The 19,818-nt window shown below is 45.2% G+C and overlaps 1 protein-coding gene across 3 annotated transcripts in view; it reads right to left on the bottom strand.

The window, feature by feature from the left end:
• The window catches only part of ARHGEF3 (Rho guanine nucleotide exchange factor 3), a 303,880-nt gene that overhangs the window by 227,553 nt on the left and 56,509 nt on the right, over window positions 1-19,818 (bottom strand). Inside the window, exon 1 of one of the 3 annotated variants that reach the window (XM_072785779.1) lies at window positions 11,848-11,865. The exons of the other annotated variants lie outside the window; for them this stretch is intronic. The gene's annotated coding sequence lies outside the window, so the exon portion shown is untranslated. Of the gene's footprint in view, window positions 1-11,847; window positions 11,866-19,818 lie in introns of those variants that run through there. 3 annotated transcript variants of the gene reach the window in all.

The following is a 19,818-nucleotide window of genomic DNA, read 5'->3' as shown; positions in this document are numbered from 1 at the left end:
ATGGGCATGTGACCTGGCCTGGAATAATGAGAAAGAAATCTGGGACTTTTGCTAGAGTTAAAGAAAAGAGATGCAGTCCTCTAGTGCAATATTTGAGCTGATGGGGTAGAAACTTGGAATTATGCAGGCATCTTGGTCAGAGAGCCCATCTGAGAAGGAAGCTAATTTGGAGAAAGTAGAGTGGGAGATGGAGAGAGATGGATTCCTGGTGACATAGTTTAGCCACCTGGATCTAGCCATGCCTGAAGACAGAACTATCACTGGATTTGCCAATTAAGTGAGTCCTTTTTTTTATTATTTAATTTAAGCAAGTGTGCACTGTACTTCTGCCATATGCAACCAAAAAACTACGTTTTTTTAAAGATTTTATTTATTTATTCATGAGACACACACACACACACACACATAGACAGAGACACAGGCAGAGGGAGAAGCAGGCTCCATGCAGGGAACCCGACGTGGGACTCGACCCCAGGTCTCCAGGATCACGCCCTGGGCTGAAGGCGGCACTAAACCACTGAGCCACCCGGGCTGCCCAAAACTAAGTTTTTGTTTCCAAGTTTGTAAAAAGAAGTATATCACAAAATGGGAATGTTCCCTGGAGACCCTCCATAGTGCCTAACACAGTTCCTGACACAGTAAGTGAGCAATACATGTGTAATGGAGTGAAACCTTTCCTTTGGGTCTCTTCTCAGTAGGACTTTCCCAGACCACCTTATTGTTAACTTTAGACCTCCCCAGCCTTGCTCTTTCCTACCCCTACCTGTTTCTTATGGTGTTTATCACCATCAGACCTATCGTACTACTTATCATTTCTTGTTCATTTCCCCCACTTGAATCCCACAAGGGTGAGGATTTTTGCCCACTTTGTTCACTGCTGTATCCTGGGGGCTACAGTACAGTGCTTAACATCCATAGGTGCTCAGTATATATCTGGTGAATTAATGAATGAGGAATGAATGATTATACAGAGTACACAGAGGATGGTGCCCAGCACAAAACAGGCCCTCAGACCCCCACCTACTGCCTCAGTCAGCAGCCCCTGGGATCTCTTGGATATGGGTCTTCTTTCCTGTTCCCTGAGTGAAAGTTCCAACAGCCATCCCCACCTGTCCAGATAGCATGACTAAGAATGAAAGGGTAATTAGCCCTTTGGGTTATAGAGATGTTTCTTTCTTTTTTCTTGCTTATAAAAATGTTTTATATTCATTATAAAAGCACACAAAATAAAAATGTAACAAATAACCAATAAAAATCATAATTTAATCTTGAAGTTAAATTTTGGGTGCAAGTCAAAAATAGGTAGACTGCTAATATATTTTATATGACCAATAAGGTCATATAAAGGTAGCTTCCAACATTTAAAAAGCTGGAGGATTTCATTTGAAAATCAGATATCTAGCCGAATGTCACAGAGGGCCCATGTTCCCACATATGACAAGGGTCAGCTGGGCCTGAGTGGCAGATGCCCCTTGCAGGTAGGTGGGTCTGGGGTTTTGAGGTCTCTTCCTCTCCCTACTCTGAACCTTGCACTGCCCGGGCCACTGGTTTTAGGTACCTGTGTGGCCCCTATTTCATGCAGAGTTGGTCACCTCTGGCCTCAGGTACCTCCTTTCAGACTCTGCTGTGCTCATAAAGCTTTCTGAAAATCTCCCTCTGCCTCTCATAGTGGCCTGGGATGTCACAAATAAGCCCTTAATTTCCAGCATCAAAGAATGTTGCATTTGTGGCACTGGCCTTCTGCAGCTCAGAAAGCCAGGCCAGGTTCAACGTCTCCCTCTCAGACTGACAATCCCAGTTCAACAACTGACCTGTATACATGTGAACATAAAGCCTTTTGTGAACGCCATACAGAGGGGTCCCCCAGCCCGAGCATCAGCCGGATGCCTCTTCCATGGGGAAACTCTAAATCCATTGTTTTAACCAGGCCCCCAATGTGGAGAGGCTCCATTAATGCAGGACAGCCACAGAGACTGGGCCACCACCACATCAGTGGCCTGCAACCCCACATATATTGCCCATGGAACCTATGATCTGCTATCTTCCTCTGGGTTCTTTATGCTCTGGTTCCACTATATAACAATACCTCCCTCTGGACAGGGATCCCACCTGCCACATTGATCACTGTTTTCCTAGAGCCTAACACTGTTCCTCATAGAGGAAGCACTCATTCCAGGAGGGACAGTCAGACACATGACAGGTTAGATAGGTGGGTATGTTATAGGGCAGGGAGGGAGGAAATGAGCCCCTCAGCTGTGATTTCTAACGTGCCAATGTCATAAGCAAATGATTATATTAAAATAGTAAATCTAAAAATACAGTATAAAGTTACATAATGAATAAACTCACATGATAAAAAAAGATAAGGAAAGTACTATAATATCAATAGTAGCGTTACTTTTTTAACTTTATTTTTTTTTAAGATTTTATTTCTTTTAGAGAGAGAGCGCACGCATGTGCTGGCAGTGCAAGGGGGAGGGGCAGAGGGAGGGAATCTCCAGCAGACTCCACACGGAGCCGAGCCCCGCACAGGGCTGGACGCCAAGCCCCCAAGATCATGGTCTAAGCAGAAACCAAGAGTAGGACGCTCAACTGACTGAGCCTCCCAGGCGCCCCTAGAAATTTTCTTCAAATCCTTTTGTGTATCTTCAACTTTCTGTTTTATGAAGTTCATTCTTTTACTGCCAACATTGAACTACAATCAAGTGAATATTCTTCCCCTAGACTCTGACAGATTTCGCAACACCAAGGAGCCATAGAGGAAAGGATAATATTTTGGATTAGTTCGGCTCTTAGAGTGGAATTAAGAGGGTAAGAAAAGAAAACATGGGAAGTTAGTCTGACCTTCCACACGGAAACTGATCCTTCAAGACTCCTCAGCAGCCCTCATAGGAACCAGTTCCCCCTTCACCTGCTATCAGCAAGAGCAACATTAGTTCACCTTCCAGACTGCAGAAATCCAAAATGTTATGAGAAATATATTTCTTTTGGAGCAAAAGAAGGTAATTTTTTCAGCACTGGCCTATGAATGCTTCCAAAGAAAAACAAAGAAACATAAGGAAATCTTCTACTACAAATACCTGAATTTATTTTTTTTATGATTTTATTTATTTATTCATGAGAGACACAGAGAGAGAGGCAGAGACACAGGCAGAGGAAGAAGCAGGCTCACTGTGGGGAGTCCCAGTGCAGAACTCGATCCCAGGACCCTGGGATCACAACCTAAGTGGAAGGCAGACACTCAACCACTGAGCCACCCAGGCATCCCCAAATACCTGAATTTAAATTCAAATACACATGAGCCTAGAAAAGCACCATGGCTCTGGTACCCCATCCTTAACTGTGGGGCAGCCAGGACAGCAGGTGTCTCATGGCAGAGCATCATCCTCTGATGGTGTGATGTAGTCACTGCTCCTAGGAGCCCTGGGCCAGATCTCTGCCACCTTGACTTGTCTGCAGGGGCATTCATTCCCCAGACGCACAGGATGGGCAGCAAGAGCTCAGGGCCAGCTACTTTGTAAAGGCAGACAAGGAAACAGATTGCTGCCAGGAGGAGTGTGCGCAGGGGAGGACACAGAGCTAAGAACAAGAGCTAACAACAACTTTTCTTCCTTCCTGGTCCCTCCTCTCGTTCATTTTACAAACTTATTTGAGTGTCCCTAGGTATCAGATACTGGTGACAGCTTGCTAGCAAGTAGGGGAGGAGTGCGGACCCTTAACAAATAACCAAGTGAAGGACCAAGATAATTCCAGGTGGTGATGTGGGCTAGCAAGTGGGAAAGGGGAGTTGTTTCTGGTTTCCCAAGGAGCCTCAGCTATTAAGTACTCTGCAGTTACAAATGCCCCCAGGCTCCTCTGGATGCAACTTAATAACAGATTGTATTTGGGCGCTGCAGTCTGTGAAGGATGCATGAATCATGAGCAGAGTGGATCAAGTGTAAGAGAAACACATACGCACAAACTGGGGGCATCATCCCACAAATCTAAAGCTCCTACAAGACAGGAAGTGCAGAGGGTGGACCTGGCCCATCAAGACCTCTCTGCAAGGCCTCTCCTCCTATGGAGCCTCAACCCTCAGGGGCACCTGGGTGGCTCAGTGGTTGAGCATCTGCCTTCAGCTCAGAGCATGATCCTGGGGTCCTGGGATTGAGTTCCTCATTGGGCTCCCTGCATGGAGCCTGCTTCTCCCTCTGCCTGTGTCTCTGCCTCTCTCTCTGTGTCTCTCATGAATAAATAAAATCTTGTTTTAAAAAAGGTCCTTCTAGCCTAATGCTGCTCTGGCCCCACAGCACCCTGACACTCCCTTCCATCCCATTCTTAGACTTACTTATTCCTGGTCTGTTTCCCAGAATTCTAGAAAGTGAGTTCTGTGGGGGCTGGAGACCAATCCATCCTCCTAAAGACTTGACCCTCAGCTCCCAGAGCAGCATTCAGTACCTGGAGGGGCTGAGACAGGAAGACAGAAGAGAAAGAAATCTCTCCACCATTTCCCAGGGTTCGGAGCCTCCATTTCCACATCTGTAAAACCAGGGCAGGACTAACCCACTACAGAGTGATGATACTATGTTCTGTACTCCTGCCTGGAAGCCTATATTTTGTTTAATATACTTTCACATACACATTCACTTTTTGATGTCCAGATGTGAATTTTGATGCTCATTGGTGTATGACCGTCACCACAATGAAAACGCAAAGCTCTTCCATCACCAGGAAAATGTCCCCTCATGCTGCTCCTTTGTAGCCATACCCTCCTTCCCACCCCAGCTCCTGGCAACCACTGATCTGTTTACTATTTCTATCATTTTGCCTTTTCCAAAATGTCATGTAAGCAGGATCATACAGCAAGTAGGCTGCTGTCTTTGTCACTTGGCACCATGCATTGAGATTCACCCATGGGGCTGTGTGTATCAGTGGTCTGCTCCTTTTCATTATCCTCTCTCTGAAGGAAATCTGTTCCTCAGGAAGAGGGTCACAGAGAATAACAGTGGACCCATCCCTTTCTACTTCCCCTGATAATAAAGCCACCAACTTTCTAGAACCCCTTGAAGCTTGGGAAGCAAAGGTCTGTAAGCTCAATTCTGAGATCTGTGAAAGCCCCTCCTCCCCACTTAGCCTCTCTCTGAGGTTGCTTATTTGCAAAATGGCCACCAATACCCAAGCTTCCTCTGGGCTGTTGACTCAGAAAGTGGAGGGCCATTTAGGAACCAGGAGGCAAGACTGGTTACGGGGAGAGGTGGCTGTTTGGGGGTAGTAGTCAGGGTGGCGGCAGTCAGCTGGCCAAGCTCCGGGAGCGGTGAGTGGGTAAGAAAGAAGTGGAGGCAAAAGTGGCCCAGGGATGGTGAATTCTTACTCTGGGCTGGGTGATGTTTAGAACAGGTGTGCCATCATCTCATGTAATCCACCCAATGACATGGTGGGCAGATTCTGTTAACATCCCATCTCACAGACCAGGAAACCCGGGCACAAGGTAAGTGCACAGTGGGTAGCAGGTCAAGGAGCTGGGCTTGGACTCCAAGGCTGGTTCTCCTGGCAACGAGGAAGCTTAACAAGAGCCAGGGAAGGGGCTTGTGGCACAGGAGGGAGGCAGAACTAAGAAGCCAGTGGAAAGAGAGCTGGAAGATGAAGGCATCCAGGGTACGTGGGTGGATGTTGCCCCAGGCATGCCCTTAGCTCTGAGTTGCTACCCTGAAGCTTTGTTCTGTTCTTTTTAGCAGCAGAACCATGTGTCAAACCTGATCATACTCAAACCTCGAGACATAAACCTGGTGGAAAAAGAGTTGCTCAAATTGAAGGGAAGGAGGAAATGGAGCCAGACCGGCAGACCTCCCCCTATCCTTAAAACCTCACTCCTGGTGACCTCTAAAGAAGGGATCTTCCAAGGAATGCAGGACCCCTTAGGGTCTCCACCCTCTGATGTATGCTCCTTGAGGGCTGGCTTTTTCCTTCCTTTTGCTTGCTTTCTTTCAGCTTTCAAGTTATCAAAAAACATATTCAAAACTAAAATTAGCCAGAGAGGCGTTGTATCTTGCATCTGCACCACATTGCCCAGCATATAATTAGGACTCAACAAATGGGTGATGGCACAGGCTCCAATTTGGATCTTCCCTCAGCAGCTAAATGACCCTCAGGAAGTGTCTGACCTCACAGAGCCTCAGAAACCCCAGAAGTTCCCTCGCCTCTTAATACTTTAAGAGGGTTCAATAAGCAGACACTCATGAGAGCGCTTAGCACAGTGCCCAGCAAATGGTAAGAACACAGAAAGTGTTACCTATCATTATTAATCCTGCATTCACAGGATTAAAACTACGTTGAAGGAAAACAAAGAATCCACTGGAAGGAATTAAAATGTCTCCATGGGGGCAGCTGGATGGCTCAGTGGTTGAGTGTCTGCTTTTGGCTCAGGGTGTGATCCTGAAGTCCCGGGATCGAGTCCCACATCGGGCTCCCTGCAAGAAGTCTGCTTCTCCTTCTGCCTATGTCTTTGCCTTTCTCTCTGTGTCTCTCATGAATAAATAAATAAAATCTTTAAAAAAAAAAAAAAAGTCCCTATGGGCAGCACGGTGCCTTGTTCCCTTCTAGGACTGGCCAGCGAGTGCTCTGGTTTTAATCATCTCTTTGATTTTTGCACCAATGGGAGGAAGGGCCTAGACTCCAGAGGTGTGAAGATCACAAGCCTGACATGCAGGGCTCATCTGGGGCCAAGTATTTATTAATTGGTGTTTATGTAACACTTTGTGCCCCTCTGGCCTGTTTCTGTCTGAACATGTGCTCTAAGAGCCCTGGAGAATGCATCTCCCTCTTCTGACTTTTGGATGTTCAGACCAGAGCAGATGGTGCTATTAAAATAGCAGCACAGACATTGCAGCTCTAAAAGGAAAAGTCCACTCCTTAAGGACTCAAAGTTAAATTAGAAATAGCTGGAAGTGAATATTTTCCAAGACTGACTTTTCCAGGCAGGATTCCAGCCTCTACAAGAGAAATCTAAGGAGGACAGCACCGAATGTGAGTGAAGAGTGTCCTCTGCTGTCCAGCCTTAGAAATGCTTGGCTGCTCATCACTGCTCTGGGAGGGCTGTGCTTCCACTGCCTTGGGGCAAGCTTCAAATACCTTCTGTAACCATTTTTTGAAAAATTTGTTCTGAACCACAAACACAAAGGCTTTTTTTCCTAAAAGGAGAGGAGCTAAGAGAAAGGTCATAGAGCATTTCATTCCCTCCTCACTTATGTTTTTCTTGCTGAAGCACATGACTGTCACCTAAAAAAGTGGCCCTGTGAACACTTAGCTCTAGCTCCACATCAGAGAATCCATGCAATGGGGAACTTGCCCAAGTGTCTGCAGGTGGTCCATAGCACTGTCCCATTTCTATTCTAAGAGGCTATCCTCTTGACCAGACTCTAAACTTCAGACACTCACCCTGAGCTAAAGCTGCCTGTTTTCTCCCAGAAAACCCCTGCAGGTCTACATGATGGGACAGCAAGATCTTGGTGGCCAAGAAGACAGTCTGATCCTGGATCAAACCCAGCCAATTCTGATGGCCTACTCTGGAATCCTGGAAATTTGGCATGAGACACACCCCACCCCATCCCCCAGCCCCCAAACTCAAGAGCAGAACACAGCTTTCTGGCTTCCTGCCGGGCTGCTCTTGTCTGCTGCGGCCCTTTGCACCTTGGTCTCTAGCCCTAGTGCAGTCCCAGCCCTACTCCCAAGGAACAACTCTGACCTCCTGGGTGAGTTCTAACCCACTCAGCATGGTGCTCACTCTGACTTTATGCACCAGAGCCAACCTGGCTGAGCTGCAAGCCCAGCTCATCACTTCACAGCTGTGTATCTCCAATGGGCTTCCTTCTCTGTAACAATACTAGGAGCTGCCATTACTCAAGGTCCACTAACTGCCAGAAATTTGATATATTCTCCTTTCAAATTAATCCTACACAGTGAGGTGCCCTTCTTTCTGAATCAAAGGCAAGAACTCTTTTTTATTTTTTTTAAAGATTTTCTTTATTTTTTTATGAGATACACACACACATACACAGAAGCAGAGACACAGGCAGAGGGAGAAGCAGGTTCCATGCAGGGACCCCGACGTAGTACTCGATCCCAGGGCTCCAGGATCATGCCCCAGGCTGAAGGCGACACTAAACCGCTAAGCCACTGGGGCTGCCCAGCAACAACTCTTTAAAAGCTGAAGCTACCCAGCTTCTTGTCCACTGGCCAAGGAAGGACGTTGCCTTATCTGCCATCTTCTTTCCTTCATTATGCAAACCAGAGGGCAGAGAAGCAGGTATAGGGAGAGAAAAGGAAATACCAAGAGTGGGGGAAAAAGAGAAAAGTCTTCTGGAACAGAGGAAAAGGCTTAGGGTGCCTGTAACACAAGGTCAGCTAGAAACAGAATGGGATAAGGAGAGAGAGGAGTCCCTTAAAGGGCTGCTCTTACGTATAAAATGGATCGCCCTTGGATCTTCTTTGAGAGATACAAGTAAACAGAATTATTTTGACTGTTGGCTAACAGACTTCAAACCTCTGCAGCAAAACCCAGTATCAGAGGCTTTGGTATTTGCTCAGATTGCATTCCAATATTATATATAAGGAAACTGAGGCTAGGGGAGGTCTTTAACCTGCCAAGGTCTACACAGCTCATGAACTGCAGATCCTGAATGCAAATCCAAGTGCACCAGACTCCACAGCTGTTTGTGTGACACTCTGGCCTTGGCTAGAAAGGAATAATAACACCACCTAACAGGCTAGGTGAAGGGTAAACTTGGGATAGCCTACGTGGACTGAGGCTTTCCTACAAGGAATCGCATATTGTAGATAATGCCAGAAGCACCAGTTCCTTTCCTTCCTTCCTTTGTCCTGATTTCCGAGTTCTCCTTGTTTTTTTTCTTTTTCTTTTAAGATTTTATCCATTCATTCATGAGAGACCCAAAAAGAGAGGCAGAAATATAGGCAGAGAGAGAAGCGGGTAGCCTGATGCGGGACTCGATCCCAGGACCCTGGAATCACCACCCGAGACAAAGGCAGATACTCAACCACTGAGCCATCCAGGCGTCCCGTGTCCTCCTTGGTTCTTAAGATCCTATTCTTACTGTTAGATTTCTGATATATCCTTTTCTATTGCCCCCAACCCTGTCTGGGTAACTGATGTACTACGCTAGCCTCCCCTAGGTCCACACACAGCTGGCACTCTGACCCCAAAGTCTCCTGTGGGAAGGTGGAGGTTCGACCTCTAATGGATACCACTCCCCATATTTAACACCTGGCCCCATGTGTGCCTGAGGAGCCAATCTCCCCATGTGTTCCTTCATTCAACAAATAGTCACTGGTTTCTCCTCGGTGTCAGACACTGTGCTGGCCATTCAAGTTATGCCATTTTAATAACTATCCAAAACTAGGAAATACAGCATGCCTTTTCAGAGTCATCCACAGCCTGAGCCTGCCTACACGAAAGGTAATTTTGTTTGACTTACTGTTCACTTTTGATAGGCCCAGACTGTAAAGTCAGGATGTTAACTTGTAAAAGACTTGTAAGTTGCAAATAATTTCTGTCGGGCATAAGAGATAATTCCAAAGATTACAGTATTATTTTCCTGTAGAACCTTAACTTGTTTTATATTTAAGTTTGCAAGCCTATCCCAATATTCTTTGCTCTACATTTTCCCATGTCTATACATACATATATACACATATGCACATATGTAGATATGTGTATATATACATATATTAGAATACACAGATGTCTATAAGAAAGATGCATACATATATCTTCCTGAATACTTCTTTTTTAAAAAAAAAGATTTTACTTTTAAGTAATCTGTACACCCAACATGGGGGTTGAATTCATAACCCTGAGATCAAGAGGTGCATACTCCACCCACTGAGCCAGTAAGACACCCCACTCCTTAATACTTCTTACAACCAGTCTTCTCTTCTTCATCCTTCTAGTTCTTCCATTTGTGAGTTAAACAGATATTTTACCCAGGCTAACTATACATTTGTACAATTATTAAGGTTTCCAGAAAAAAAGTAGACCTTTGTATGAGATCTGTGAGATCTGAAGAATGATGGAAAGCATCCCAGGCAGAGATGACAGCATGTGCAGAGGCCCTGTGGTAGGGAGTGTGGCAGATTGGAGAAACAGAAAGGTGTGTGGCCTTCAGCATCTGTGACTAGAACCTTTCACCCAACATCTGCTGTATCAACATCATGACATCGCTGTCAAGTCCCTCTCATCTGTCCCAGACACATGCAATGTCTGTGTTCTGGGAACACAGAATTGGCTTCCTACGGTGGGACAAGGAAAATTGTTCCCTGGATTATGTGGCTACACCTCCATGTCACCCTTCTCTAGTAATTGAAGAGAAGCCAGGTAAAAAAAAAAAAAAACAATTGGAGAAATAACAGTTCTCAAGGGGGAGAAGACACCTCTGAGGGGATGACACCCCCAGATGCAAGCCTCATCATGCAGCAGAGGAGAATCATGACCTTGAGAATCAGCAGCTTAGTGCCAGGCCCTTTGTCAATCCCAATGCCTTCTGTGGCCTGGTCCACCTCCACCATCTGCTAGTTCACCAAGTCAGAGTAGCATAAACACATGCTCACAGAAGCCTATATGGTAATAGGATGGTAAACTCAGCACAGTCACCAAAAACATCAATCTACACTCAAGTCTGACATCAGCCTCCCAAGAACACGGGTTTTCTCTCTCACAGCACAAACATCACCAGCACTGGGGACAGAAGACCCTGGTTGGAGGCTGGTAATTAACTATGTGACCTTGGACAAGCTGCTTAAGAAGCCCGAGCCTCAGAGTCCCCCTCTGGATATGATAATATTCATATCTCATTAAAAGGCTAAATGATCATAGATTAAAGCTTAACATAAAATACAACATGCACATGTGTTATTTTCATAGCTATGATTATCAGATGCTATTTTTAAAAATACAAGGCTTTGTTGAATAAATGATACAACGAACGCTATGTGAAGCTTGGGCAAAATTTCTACATAAAAATGTAAAGCCAAAATGATCACCAGACAAAAACATAGCAAGAACACAAACTTTAGTCACGAAGGCTGGTAGGCACGCATTCTGGAGTGAAGTTGTATCAGGCACTGTGCTGGCCACTGACCTGCTTCCCTTCAGGCATTCAAATAATAACTTACAGAAAGATCCAGTTGATTCATCAGTATGCTTGTTTTTTCAAAAGAGCCTACTTTGTGGAGAATCTGAATATTTCTATAAAATTATTTGCCAAGAAGGGAGAAGAGCTCCCTCAGCCTCATTCATTTCACCACCCCCTCACAGAGGAGTTCACATGCTGCCAGTATTATGTACCTTACTTACTGAGCAAGGAGCCTGGTGCGGTGCTTGATCTCAGGACCCCGGGATCACAACCTGAGCTGAAGGCAGATGTCTACCTAACTGGGTCACCAGGTGCTCCTATTTATTTACTTTAGAGAGACCGGTGGGGAACACAAGCAGGGAAGGGGCAGAGAGAGAGAGAGAGAGAGAGAGAGAGAGAGAGAAAGAATCCCAAGCAGATTCTGTGAACACAGAGCCTGACATGGGGCTTGATCCCAGGACCCTGAGATCATGGATGGGTAATCTTTTAATATTTTTCTTATTAGAACTGTAACAACACACAGTACATTCCACATTCTTCTGAATCCAAGATAATAAAAGAAAATGATATGATACATGTAGCAGGAAATATGACTGGTACTCACAGCATCAATTCTCAGCCCCGGGTTTATAATACCTCAGGATATGCACTGTGTCAAAGAGAAATGTAAAATGCTAAAAAATAAAAAAAATCGTCCAGACATAATTAATTCATTTTAACTTACTTAATACGCCTTGCTGATCCTTCAGGAACAGATTGGCCATCATAATATCAGACAGTGAGGATTTTTGAGGCATCTAGCACATAAGAGACATAATTATTTTTTGAATCAATGAATCCCAAAGTGATTGGACTTGAAAAGAGGCGTTCAAGAGTCTGTCACTAGAGGGCAAAAAAGAGTAAAATTTCTTAGCATATAATTTTTTGTTGTTTCAACCTGGTCTCAATTTGAGACTCCACTAGAGAAAAATAAAAAAAAAAAATCACTTGCAGCTAAAATTGGACATTTTGAAGTTTTTCTGATTAAATTCTGATTAAACTTTCAGGACTGACCTAAGAGCTTTGAGGACCTGTTTAAAATGGAAATAGGTTACCAGGGCTGAATAACATATTACTACCGACTAACCATTAACTCCCACACATGATTAGAAGTAATTCATCAGCTGAGCTAGCCATGGGCAAGGCCCTGGGGCACCGGGCTCAGGCTGAGTTTTGGATGAGAGGAGAGAAGAATGGAGGTCTGGGACCTCTAGGAACAACTTTGTCTTCAACATGGTTCCTAACCCCCATTCTGTGATTCTAGGAATTGTAGCTCCCCGATTTTTTTTTAGCTCCCCGATTAAGGAAGAACATCATTAAGGACAATGCTCTTGATGAATAGCATCATCATCTTCGCCACACCCACTCTGGACCCCAGGGAGTTCAGAGACACCCCTCCCCCCACTACCACCATTTCTACATCCACTGAGCTTCAGACGCTTCCTCCCTGACCCAGTCCTCCTATCTCCACTCCCTCCTGCACATTTTTACCATTGAGGAAGCTGTTAAAACTCAAATACAGTCATTCCTCCCTCATCCCTGCATCCCATTTCAAATCTTCAAAAGGTTCCATATCTCTTAGAAAGTAAAATCTAAGATAAAAAGTATAGCTAAGTAGACTAACCACTACACTCACCATACCCAACCTATCCCTGGACCTGTTTCCTGGGATCCCCACTCCAGCATCCCCATACCACACATCCAGCCCTATAGAAGGATGCCTGCCTCCCTCTCCCACCCCTTCCCCCAACAACATCCAGGCCTACAGTGCTTGGTTCTCTCTAACCAGCGGAGCCTCAGAAGACCCAGCCCTCTGCCACCCTTTCTGAGAAGACTTTCTGATCCCCACGACCTCCCTAAGGATAGACCACTCTCCCTTCAGCCCCCAACTCTCAGTTCAGTCCACCCACATGCTCTGGAGGGGGGGGTCCTTCAGGGCAAGGTCCACGCTTGGTGATTTCTGTCCGGCCCATGGCCTAGAAGAGGCCTGGCCTCGGGGATGGGGCTGGAGGCACTGGCTTCTTGGAAACAGCTGCTATCACAGGGAGATAGCAGGAAAAGATGTCAAAAACAAACTCTGCCCCCTGACAGCTTAGCAGCAGGCCTGTCTGAGCAAGAAGGACTGGGCAAGAGTGGGGTCTGGCAGCCTTTCCATAAACAGGGCTGACTCCACATAGGGCCTACCCAGCCGGGGCAGGTTGTCACAGGAACTCAGAGGAGCTGTTTGCAGGGGCTTTTTGCACATCCACACATCATTTTGCCCTGCTCAACAGAGAGGGACAGCTTAGGAGTAAAATGAGCGACCTCAGCAAGAGATGGGGAATAAGGGATAAATGATCCTAGTATCCCCTCTGCATCCCTCACCCCACTGCCCTGACTTGTCATTCCTCCTGCAATTATAAGGAAACCCAAGGGGTTTTATATTTTCACTCATCCAAGGCCCCATGTTCCAATCTAGAATTCCTGGAGGATGCTTATAACTTGTAAAACTTTCATATTTCAAAAAGTCATACTCCTGGGCAGCCCGGGTGGTTCAGCAGTTTAGCACCGCCTTCTGCCCAGGGCGTGATCCTGGAGACCCGAGATCAAGTCCCATGTCAGGATGGAGTCCCACGTCGGGCTCCCTGCATGGAGCCTGTTTCTCCCTTTACCTGTGTCTCTGCCTTTCTCTCTCTCTCTCTCTCTCTGTGTGTGTCTCATGAATAAATAAAATCTTAAAAAAAAAAAAGTCATACTCCTGACAAACTTGCATACAGTTTTAAGCAATGTGGCACAAAGGCTCTTCTGGCCTCAATTTCCCCATTTGCAAAATGAGGAGGGCAAGACTTCACTACCTTTGATGTCCTGCGTCTATGGCGCATGGTGCAGTGTGGTTTCTAGGGCTCTCAAGTTATTTATGCAAACACCAAATCAGTAACATCACTAACTGCTCCTCGCTTTTCAGTGCCAAATTTTTACAGTCAGCCAAGGCTTCCTGCACACAGACAATTGAAAAACAACCTCCCCTTAATTCAACTCATAGAACCACACAAAAGAAAAGGGGCCAAGCGCTCTGGAAAAAAAAAAAAAAAAAAAAGCCCAAGCCAGTGCAATTCAAACAGAAGGAGGCCCTATACTCAATCATCTGGTAAGGCTGTTACTTGGTAACATTACTACTCAATATTTACAAATACTTACAATTATGAACACCCATTAAATGTGACCAGGGAGGTGGTTTAGCTCCTTCTCTCCTGGTCATCTTGGCTTTCTTCCTTTCCTTTCCTGCAGCCAAAAGCAACACTGGCTGGACTCTGGTTCACTTCCCTGCTTTCCTGGCTGGGGGGGCTCCCTGGAGCATCCTTCCTGGCCTTAGCAGTGGGGGGGGGTTGTGGGGGGAGTGGGGGGGGGGAGTAGGGGGAGTGGGGGGTGGGGTAGGGAGCCACAGCCAAGCCCCCAGGCAAAGCCCTGCAGCTCAGGGACCTTATAGGCCTTCCTCAAGCTATCTTTCCCAAATACCAGCAAACCCGGGTAGCCAGTCCTATGAGTTTTCTTGGTTTGGCTTTTAACTCACACTGTTTCGAGGAATGGCCAATTCAATCACAGCTTGCCTTCATCCTTTCCTTCTTGTTGTGGAATTAATCATTTTGGGATCCAGAGGAAGTTATGTCCATGTGTTTCTATCCATGAGCACACAGAGTCCTATCCTTCCTTAGCAGACACCATGAAACAGACCCACACACAGTGATGCATGGGTGAGGGGCTTCATGATGCTTATTGCACGTTCATATGGGGAGATTCTCATTGAGCTTTGATACTAGGAAATCATTAGGACTGACTTCTTGATTATTTACAACTGGTGCTTTACATTAGCTCAACCAACAGATTAAGTACAACAAGGATACTGAAGAGCTTTTTTTTTTTTTAATCAAAAGTCTTTTATCAAAGACATTTAACTTATCACAAATCATCCTTGCCTACTCATCAAATCAATTGCTTTGAGAAATACTACTCAATTATACACTAATTCCAAAAACAAGCTCTATGGAATAGGAAGACATTTTCAGCTTATATTGCTCTTCCTCCATTTAATTAAAACAAAACAAGTTTTTACGGAAGGAAAGATAGCATACATGTAAACAACAATGAAGAGATCACTATGTGTGGTATATTTAGTCCACAGTAAGCAAGTCTGCTCTGCTCCATGAGCTTGAACCCCAATTCCGCCATACACTAGCTGTGTGGCACTGGGCAAATGGCTTATCCCTCTGAGTCTCTGCTTTCTTGTCCATAAAAGGAGGCTAATAAGTGGCATCTTTATCATAAGCTGGTCGTGAAGTGTCAAGGAAAAATACCTGCCAAACAATGCAGGGCCTGGCCTATGGTAAGGGCTTTAAAAATATTGGCTCTATGGGAGCACCTCATAAATAAATAAAATCTTTTTTAAAAAAGTTAGCTCTTGTGATTATGAATGTTTTTATTACCCATCTACAAAGAACTTCCCATATAACTTTGGCAATGATTTCTTGGTATATCAGATACACTGTTGCAAAGGTCAGTTTGAAGCAGATTTACAGTAAAGCCCAAAGTGGGGCCCCCTTTTTTTTTTAAGATTCTATGTATTTATTCATGACAGACACAGAGAGGCAGAGACATAGGCAGAGGGAGAAGCAGGCTCCCTGTAGGGAGCCTGATGTAGGACTCGATCCCAGGACCCTGGGATTATGACCTAAGCCAAAAGCAACCGCTCAACCACTCAGTGACCCAGGAGCCCTCGGCCCTCTTTTTCTTAAAAGGGAATCCCCCCAATTATATATGTGGTAGGCCCCACAAAACCTGGATCCTTCCCTGGTCACACTCACTGTGCATCACTCCCTGGTAATACTCCTCCCCATGTTCTCCCTTCTGATTGTGATGCTGATCACTCCTGATTCACATTTTTTCCTTACTGGGTAACTATAACCAAGTTATTTTCTACATAAATTTTATATAAGCGGAATCATACTATGTTATACTTAACCTTCTGCAATTGTCTATTTGATATTTTACATGTTCAAGATTTATCCATGTTGATACATGTATGTCATAACTGCTTTATAGTACCTGATTGTACGGCAATAATAGCATTTTATTTGTGCATTTTCCCACTAATGGATATTTATGGTGTTCAAAGTTTTTTTTTTTTTTTTTTTTTTTTTTTTGTGTTCAAAGTTTTTGCCACTACAATGTTGTGATAAACATACAACCATTCTTATTTGGATCTTGGAGACCTGCACCAGCCAGTTTCTCTAGGGAATCATGACAGATGCTGAGGCATCCCTTTGTCCTTACTAACAGAATCCAACATGTAGTTAAGCATTATCACCTTCCCAAACCTCCCTGCAACTAGGGAAGGACACTCGCCTCAGTTCTGGTCAAAGGTGTAGACAGAAAGCCACTGAGGATTCCCAGAGGCCTTGGCTTCCTTCCCTGCTTGAGTGCTGGCCCTCCCTTCTCCTGTCTCCCCAGCTGGAATACAGGCATGCAGGCAGGAGATCAGCAGCCATGGTGAGAACATAAGGACAAAAGCCCCACCAAGGGGATAGCAAAGTGAAAAAAGACTTGAATTATAGCCAATAAGATTATTTAGGTCCTAGATTAACCTCGTCCTACCCTCAGTACTACTTATATATCATTCTACAGAAGAATAGAAAATATTTCCTCACACAAGACATGTTAGTCTTATATCCTAAAACCTAAAGTGAGATTCTTGAATTAAATATATATATAGATGTGTGTACGTGTGTATTCTAATGAGCAGATTTTTCAGTCATAAGTGTCAATAATCAGAAAAACCAAAATGGAAAATGGAATGTGCAACCAAACACTTTCTGAGAGCTTACAAAGAATAAGAGAGTAACAATAATAACAGTAAGTACTCAAAATATATTTACTTTCATGCCAGGTGCTCTCTAAGCCCTTCACATCTATTACTTCAATTAAGTCTCAGAAGGGAAAGTATTATTATCAGATGAAGAGCCTGACGGGATGTTAAGTAACTTACCAGTATCACAGAGCTGGTGATGGGCAGAGTCAGGACTTGCAAGCCTAGCCCTATAAGGAATGTGTTGGCATGACAGGCTAAAAGTCCCCCAAAGATGCCCATGTCCTAATTCCCAGAACCTGTGAATATATTACCTTGCATGGCACAAGGAACTTTGCAGATGTGATGAAGTTAAGTATTCTAAGTGGGGAGAGTATCCTGGATTATCCAGATGGGCCTGATAGAATCATCAGGCTCCCCTAAGAGGGAGACTAGAGGGTCAGAGCTGTAGTGGGAGGCCTGAGGGAAGCAGAGGGTGGAGACACAAGGAAGGGGCTATAATCCAACGACTGCAGGCAACCTCTAAACACCAGAAAAGGCAAAGAAACAGATTCTGCCTCAGAGCCTCCAAAAGGATCTAGGCCAACCGACACCTTGAAATTAGCCCAGTGAGACTGATTTTAAACTTTGCATCTCCAGAACTGTAAACCAATAGATGTGTGTTGTTTGAAACCACTGTCTGAGGTCATGTGTCACAGCAGCCATAGGAAACAAACATGGTTGATAACTCTGACACACACACACACACACACACACACACACACACACACACACACACCCCACAGGCCTTATCCTCCAGAAATTCATTCATCCAGAGAGGGAGACAGACACACCACCACCTGCTCTTAAAAACTAAATGGAATAAGAGCCACAGAACCCCGGCCACAAAGTGCTGTGGGAACCAGAAAAATGTGTTTGGTCCACACATGTGGGTCCCTGCCACCTACAACTGGTTACAAAACCTAGGGACATCATGACAGTCTGGAACTCCTTACTAACGGATTTGTCAGTGGACTTGTTTTCTCATGGATCCACCCTGATAATGTTTCCGCATTTGTAAGAGACAAAAACTTGGCAAGAGAAAGGCAACACCCTCCAAGCTTCCTTCCTGGAATCCTCCAGTCACTTGTCTGGATTTACCAGCTAGGTCTTCCTTCCATTCCCTGCAGCTGGGTTCCTGGTGCTGTCGGGCAGCCGATGCCTGACATTTCTTCTTTCTCTGGCCAAAGTCAGGCACAAAAACATACTACTCGAAAGAAAAAGCCAGGACCATCTTTGATCCACAGATCGTCTTTCAAGTACCTGTCTCCTGCGTGTACCAGCCCTTCCCAACACCTCACCTGGCCAGCCTGAGAAATGGAGGGTTCACCACACACCTAGGTAATGGTGCAGTCCATGCAGTCCCTGAGATAAATGGGGGCGCAAAGAAGGAATGGACCTCCCTCTTTATAAGATGTCTTTACAAATCCACAAACGGGAGGGACGTTGCTACATGACTCAGTCGGTTGAGCATCCAACTCTTGGTTTCAGTTCAGGTCAGGATCTTGGGGTCTTGTGATTGAGCCCTACATCCAGCTCCATGCTCAGAGGAGTCTGCTTGAGATTCTCTCTCTCTTTCTCCTTCGGCCCCTTCCCCCACTCACATGCACTCTCTTCTCTCTCACATAAATCAATAAATAAATTATTAAAGATTTTATTTGTTTATTCATGAGAGACACAGAAAGGCAGAGACATAGGCAGAGGGAGAAGCAGGCCCCTCACAGGGAGCTCAGTGTGGGACTTGATCCCCAGACTGGGATCACACCCTGAGCCAAAGGCAGAGGCTCAACCACTGAGCCAACCAGGCATCCCTAAAATATTTTTTTAAATCCACAAAGGATGGGTGCCTGGGTGGCTCGGTTGGTTAAGCATCTGCCTTTGGCTCAGGTCATGATCCTAGGGTCCTGGGATTGAGCCACACGCCGGGCTCCCTGCTCAGCAGGAAGCCTGCTTCTCCCTCTCTCTCTGCTACTCCCCCTGCTTGTGCATGCTCTGTCAAATAAATAAATAAAATCTTTTTTAAAAAATCCATAAAGGAGCCCAGCCCTTCCTAAAATATAGACCATATAAAGCCAAAATTTTAAGTTACATACTGTTGGGCAAAAGAGACTCCAGTTTACTTAGAGTGCCTTCAGAATTTGGGAGATGGGACAATGCTGAAATAACTGAGAATAACAAGAGAAATTACAGTGAGTACCTGTTAAGCACTTTACCATGATTACTGTAACAATCCCATGTCTTAGGTACTAATTATCAACCCCATTTGACAGATGAGGAAACTGAGGCATGCCCACAGACAGTAAGCAGTAGAACAGAATGAGAGCCCAGGGAAGCAAACACTACCTTAAGCAAAGCGTCTCCTGTAACCCACCTGCCTCCTAAGTGCCACTGTCGTCACCTTCACACAGTCAAATGGGATGCCAAGAGCCAAAGGAGCATCCCCAATGAGAGCTGTGTTTACTGCCTAACAGAAAAGCCTCAGCATGAATCAGAGTCAGAGGGAAGCCGTCTAATCCATGCAGCAGCATTCCAATAGCTGGATAGTCTGCCTCTCTGATCCCATCAGCTCTAAGGGAACAATTGTCCAAGTCCAGCAGCTACGTATAAAGACGTGGAGCTGAAACTTGAGTTCTTAAAGGAATGAGGGCATCACCTCCACAAAGCTCTGCTCCCTAATATGTAAAAGGCCGAGAATAATGTGAGGAGTGTGCCCAGCACAGGGCCTGCTTCTTATACTGTAACTTGGCACAAAAAGAGAAGGCTTTTATAAAAATAACC

This window comes from Canis lupus, chromosome 19 (assembly GCF_048164855.1).
Source record: "Canis lupus baileyi chromosome 19, mCanLup2.hap1, whole genome shotgun sequence".
Lineage (NCBI taxonomy): Eukaryota > Metazoa > Chordata > Mammalia > Carnivora > Canidae > Canis > Canis lupus.
The sequence above is the reverse complement of the archived record's forward strand: the minus strand, read 5'-3'. Positions and strand labels throughout refer to the sequence as shown.